At 39.8% G+C, this 6,734-nt stretch overlaps 1 protein-coding gene across 1 annotated transcript in view; it reads right to left on the minus strand.

Annotated features, from left to right (window-relative positions):
- The window catches only part of bach2b (BTB and CNC homology 1, basic leucine zipper transcription factor 2b), a 103,903-nt gene extending 97,990 nt beyond the window's left edge, over window positions 1-5,913 (minus strand). The window contains exon 1 of the mRNA XM_072362754.1: window positions 5,613-5,913. The gene's annotated coding sequence lies outside the window, so the exon portion shown is untranslated. The remainder of the gene's footprint in view (window positions 1-5,612) is intronic.
- Between the last annotated feature and the right edge of the window lie 821 nt (window positions 5,914-6,734).

Below are 6,734 nucleotides of genomic sequence, written 5' to 3' on the forward strand. Positions count from 1 at the left end.
AGTTGAAGTGTAGCAGAGAGAAAGATATGGTTGAAATCTTTAGAGAATGTAATGAATGGAGTGCATTCTGAGTTTATTTACAGAATTGTAAAATCTAACTGAGAACTAAAAGAAATTTAAAAACGCATTAACTTAGATAAAGGTTCTTCTGATAAAAAATGAAGAATTCTATCACTATAAGGCCTTTAAGTAATAAATTCTAATGACAAACGTATTAATCACTTACAGTGACTCCTCTCTTTTTGCTTAGAAGTCTGGGGTTTAGCTCGGATTCAAATTATTGGGGAGCTGTTGGGGTTTGACTGCATGAAGCAAAGTCTGGGCCCCATACCAAAAGAGCAAAGCGGAATAATTTATGTATCTTACTTTACCTGAAATCAATAAGACAACAATCTAATACTATTAGTATGCACCTTCAGTGTTATGCAGGTAAGGGCCCTAAAGGCCTTGCAATAGTAACACTTTTGCTAACTTCTTAATTTTGTTGAAATATTCAGGTTTCTATAGAGCATTATGTGGGAATATGTTATAATATGAAAAATCATTCTGTCTGTTGTTGTGCTTTGTTGTGCTATTTTCATACTCTGAGTTTATCCAAACTATCTGATTAATCATATCACTGATGAATTACCAAAATAATTCTACTGAGTTTGCACTACCTTAAATAGAAATGCTGCATATCACAATCAATGACCACATAAAACCACATAAATTCACTAAACTAAAGCTATTGAGTTGTGTATTTGGAGGGGACATCTTCTACAAAATGTTTTTTTTTATTATAAATAGGTGAGTGTGACTGTCTACAGGTCATACTATCACTCTTTATTTTCTCCATAGATAAAAAAAGAGTGGATCTGAACAAACCATTTTGGTTTGTAGCCCCTTGTGATGTTGAAGAAATAAGCCCCTCCCTCGACTAAATTTGCTCAAAAGAGTAGTGCACCATTCTTATTAACCCATTCATGCACAAATTATGAAAGTGTCAGTCAGGATTTTTCCCCAAGTGTTTTTTATTTATCTTTAGGCATAAAAGAACAAATTATTATTATTATTATTATTATTATTATTATTATTATTATTATTATTATTATTTTACACCAATTATTAGAGGAGTTACTGAAATGTCACATGGAATGGACATTGTGGTGCATCTGAGGAACAGAAACAGAAAACGTGATGCTTTAACGTCCACTTTAGTGGCCTATGTGCAACTCTGACAACAAAAAAACATTTATTATGATAAAAAAAAAACATTTTTATTTCTGTCCACTCATCGTGCATGAAAGGGTTCAATTACAAATGCTGATAATTCTAACTCTAAAGATTCTCAACTGAAAGAAAAGCACACCAACATTTGAAACAGCAACACAAGAGTCTGCATGCACTCCAGGCATTAGTGGATGAGAATACTCAATGAATTACTCTTATTTTTATGACAATAACCATACAACAGAAAACGCTGAGTTTGTCATGATGGTAGAATGAATGATCTGAGCGGTATTATGAATTGAAATTTGAAAAACACATCAAATGTTATAAGAGGTATAACACTGGACTTTTAAGGTTGACCCTGCAAAGACAGGTTGAGACTTTTCTCTGTGGCAGTTCCAGCCCATATATTCTGACTGAGGAGTGAACTGTGCCAGATTGACCTAAATGTAAGGAAATCAAACATAGCTTAACTGAGCGATTTCAACCTTAGAGGGGACAAGTTTAGACATTTGTCAGTATAGTTTGCCAGTATCAGTACTGCACTCATCCATTAAAAACAGGATATTACACTGTAAATGTTTCTCTTAATTCAGTGAATACCACTTTAAATTCTTCTTGACAAGTTAAATAACGTCTTTTACACATCCCTTTTTTTCCAGTGTTTCAATCCCTATTGGAATCAGACATGCATAATTTGATAAGCTTTATATGGTCATGAACTTATTTAGACCACAGGATAGGTCACAAAAGAGTTTTAAGAGAGAATTTAAAAGGTCAAGCCTTCCGCTTGCAACTACCAGCACGATTTTCATGTCTTAATAATCTCTTACAGACAACATATGTATGGAGAAAAAAAACAAACCAAAACAGAGCAATCAGAAATCAGCCTGCGGTGTTTTAAGTTTGACAGCTTCTTGGCAAAAGTCAGAGTTGTGCCACAGACATGCACAGACTTTGCAGCCACAGACTGATGGGAGCTGGGTCTGTTGGGATAATGCAATCTGATTTCACACGTCGAGCAATAATGCCAGTGCACATCGCTGCCGAGAACAGTGGGAGAAGAAGAATGAGCAGCCATGATGCAGGGAAGAAGGATTGCAATGGAGAGAAAGGGAGAGGGGAAACAATAGCTCTTGGTGTAAAGTGTAGGATCTGAGATTTCTCCCAACAGTTGTGCCCCATCTACGCCTCACGCTGGCTGGAGCCCAGTCAAACATGCCTTTGTGCTGACGTGGGAGAGCTATGGGAACATGTTTTTTTCTTCTTTTTCCAAGCTGAAGCACTGACTTGAGATGTTCAGCTTGAGCTTGTGGGGGTTACTCAAATATTTTTGGTGACGTAAACAAAAGATACAGAAATGGAGGGAATACAAAGACAGAATTTACGATGCCCCTTCACAGACTGTTGGGATTGTCTCAAGGAGAAATGCATTTACAAACATGAGAGATTGCTCCTCATCATCACATCTATTTTCACTGCAATTTCATGAATCATTAACCCATAAGTGGCTGGTTACTTCTGTGCAGTATTTTCAATCATCAGGCACAGTAGACGCCTGGGACAGTAACCCTGGATGCTGCAGTTCAGAATGGAAAGCCTGAAAAAGGAGTGGTGGGTCTGCAGGGTCGCATGATGGGATCCTGTTGCCATGTGGGATTTCAGCTGTGGCTGGGAGCCCTGAGGGACTCATTATGTCAAGATCCCCAAAACAGACTTACTCAGACCGGGAGATTCACCAAAGCCACGCTCAAGTTGAGAGATGCAGCTTACATAACAGTCAGTCCAAAATACTTTTAACAGACCTGCTTAAAGATGATCTTAGGTGTTCCACTATAGGATATAATGTTATTTCCAGGTAAGACATACTATAGCACTATAGATGAATCAATTACTTTTTACAACTTCTGCCCTATTGAGGACCCTAACCCTAATTAAATGCCCAAAACGTGCCTTAAAATAAAACTCGCTTTGACTCAAAGTTGATTTTCTAGGTGTGAAGGTGACAAAGATTCCAAACATCATCACTCATTTGAATTTGAAATGACAGTTTTTACAGTCATATAAGGGGGGAGAAAGGAGGAGGAAATTCAAAATAGTGATGCAATAACCCAGCAACAGTTCAGTGTTTTTGTTCAATGCAGGAGTTGAGTTACATCGTGCTTCCACTGTTAGTGCAAAGCTTTAGCTAGAATACATCAATTATTAGATTTCCTTTGCTTTTGCTTTGATTGTTTTTAAATGTAGCATCACTGTTGTGATATTGTTTTCAATAACCACACAAACTGATATACTAAATGATGAGTAAACGCATTTCTCAAAAGGTTCAAATTGTTCAAAAAATAAATCTCGTCTCATTGTCTTCCTATCAAACTGGTTCTATTTTGGAAGTCAAAATTCTGTTGGACACCATTTTAGAAAATATATATTTTTAATGCGATATATATATTCCATGTGGGTTATGGGCTGCTGTAGCACAAAGAAAACAGGTGACGATGTACCCAAACCCGATATGGGAAATTGGTTGAAGTGCCCTTTAAGCCTGTCTGAGTCACTCTGGGGTTATACAGCTCTGGACCACCTCCTCTCCCCCTCTTTACAATAAACAGGAGATTGCTATGCATGGGGAAAGAAATGCAGAGGGTACTGTACAGAACAAAGGGATCAGAGTGCGAAACTGCGCATGAGTGCAGCCGCTTTGCACGTGTTGTGAAAGCAGCACTATGTCAGTGAGAATGTATTCTCACGTCAGCTATCTTTACAATAACAACGATAAAATAGATCCTTCTTAGCGCACCTGCACCTTCTCCCCACTTCGTGTAATCACAATCACTTTTACTGTTTAGCGGGAATAAAAGTGCGAGACATTGTAATTGTGGAGGTTGAGGAGGGTGGAGGGTGATGCTGCGATATCCTTATGGCTTGCGTTGCATCAGCATTTACAGACAAAGAGGCTGGGATGCCGTGGACGTCACTGCTCATCAGAGCGCTGTATCACTACATTAATGGCAGCATCACTCCGCTCCCTGATGATTTCAGTCATCTTGATGCCGAAGCAAACACGTGGCGGTCAAACTGTATTGGACAAGCGAATCCTTACAACAATTATTCTGCCGAGAATGCTGCAGTGCCAGTTGGATTTAGAGGACACAAAGGGGCTTTCGTTCTATGACAAAGTGTTCAAAGCGCACGTTGAAGTCATGATGATGCTTGTCAGCATAGCTGTTAAACTTAGTCAAAAACACAACAAAACCACATTTGATACCAAACATCTATTTAAAATGACAAAGCATATTAAGATGTAGCCTATACCAAACTGCCTGATCCAGATATTTTTAAACCAATATCTTTATTTCAAAATGGTAATTTCCTCAAATAAATATCGTCCATTGGCTCGTGAGACCTTATCAGTGTCTTGCATCACAACACATTTCAGCACTACATCACAGAGTGCTACATAATGAGACTGGCTGGGACTGACTAAGCCACACTGCAGCATCCACTCACATGACAATGCAGGACCGCGCGTGCGGCGCAGTTTTTTTTAACACCGTCACCACTTGTATTTGATTTGAAAGCGCGTTCTTTTGTTTTGTGCAAGCTGATGTGGGAGTCAAGGCTCCAGGTGTGTTTTAACACGAGGAGTTACTGATCATGACAATATAAGGGGTCTTCAACGGCTTCAAGCAAAGGATTGAGATGAGTCCATCGGCTGTCGGAGCAAACAAGGCTCGTCCTTACACAGCAAATACAGCGAATCCAGTTTGTGTGTGATCACTCACACAAGAGAATGACATCAAATATAATGCAACCAGAATAATAATAATAATAATAATAACAACAACAACAACAACAACAACAACAATAATAATAATAATAATAATAATAATAATAATAATAATAGACAATGATATAATATATATCCATTTGCCCATTTAATGACCAGGCTGTTGATTCTTTGAGCGTTTCTCTTGGAGTAGCGGCATGCCAAACCCTCCTCTGGGATCGCCAGTGCATCTACTTCTCAAAAACCCAGAAAAGGGAGCACAGTCTGCGTATTGACTCAAAGCATAACAGGATGTGGTACAGAGTTGTGTTTCAGTCCTGAAGCCGCGTTCACACCCTTACACATTACACCCTTCAGTTTTCGCACCGCACGCCAAGCTTTCAAGATTCATGCATGCGGTTTTACATTTCTACTTTTCTTTTTCTATTGGCTCACTTACTTTTTCCATATAAGTCAGAGGGTTGTTCAAGCCCACCGCTGTGCCACTTATGCAAGTTTGCAACGCGGCTCTAAGAGCATCAGCAATAGACTGAGATTTTTACAAAGCTGGCAGAAATAAGACAGAGGCAAAGGAGGGAGAGAAAGACGCTGAGAAACGTGCATGGCAGCTTACCTTTTACTTTCTGTCCTGCGCGTATTCCAGTCTTTTTGTCCGTTTCCCACAGAAGTTCTTTCACATGATGACTCGCTTTGTCGTTTCCTGAAAGCCCCCCGGTTGCAGATGGGTGACTCCTTCTCGTTTCGCCGCAGTTCGCTTTTTTCTCACCAACAGCAACGATATCAAAAGAAAAAAACAACGTCTGTAATTCTACGGTCTGGTGTGTACGGGCGCACGCGCATGCATGTGTGGACGTGCGCGTTGTGATCCTGAGCGGCGTGCAGCTCCGTCTCCGCTGTTTGTTACACTCGACTGGAACGCCTACTCTCAGTCGCTACATTGTTGACATTCGGCCGCTGACGTCACCCCATTCCCTCATTCACAACATCGTTAGCGCGGCGCAGCTTTGCGTTGATGTCGGCGGGAAACGCGTGCGTACTCCACCGATCGAGCGCACTGGAGCTTGGAGAATCGCACTACTGGCTGCCAGTTCAGATCCCTCCCCTCGTGCTCGCTCGCTCGGCGGCGCATTCATCCTCCCAACCTCACTCCTCCTCCCATCCACCACGTCCCTTCCTCTCCTTGTGCACATAGCGGGAACATGACGGCAATAGATGACACAAGACATTTTTCACAATCTACGAGCATTCTTTGACAATTTAAAGTGAGTGTACCCGACCTGATATTGTACTGAAATCTTTAAGGAGAAACCATCCTCCAACACAGGCTGAAGTTTATCATCAATCTTTTTGCCAAATGGGCGGTTAGGGAACCAACTGAACATACATACATCCATTTGTTAGTTATTTTTTATGTTATCTTCCTTTTTTGTTTCATTCTGCACATCTAACATGTTTACTTCAAACATTTAGGAACCCAAAGTTTACACAGTAGCTTATGTCTGCAGTCAAATGGAAAAATATGTCATTACCTCTTTTTTCAACATTGTGTGTATTTTTTTATTGTCATCGTGTATTCAAATGAATAAAATGGATTTTTGCTTTGTGTATTTACTGTAAGTCAGATTGTGATCTTCAGAATTTCATTATAATGCTTGTTGCATATTTCATGGCACCAGTTTAGATCATCCACAGAGGGCTTTATGGAATTTTTGGAAGTGACATTTCATTGTATGAA

The sequence above is a fragment of the Leuresthes tenuis genome, unplaced genomic scaffold, assembly GCF_036924035.1.
Source record: "Leuresthes tenuis unplaced genomic scaffold, fLeuTen1.0.hap1 SCAF_13, whole genome shotgun sequence".
Classification (NCBI taxonomy): Eukaryota; Metazoa; Chordata; class Actinopteri; order Atheriniformes; family Atherinopsidae; genus Leuresthes; species Leuresthes tenuis.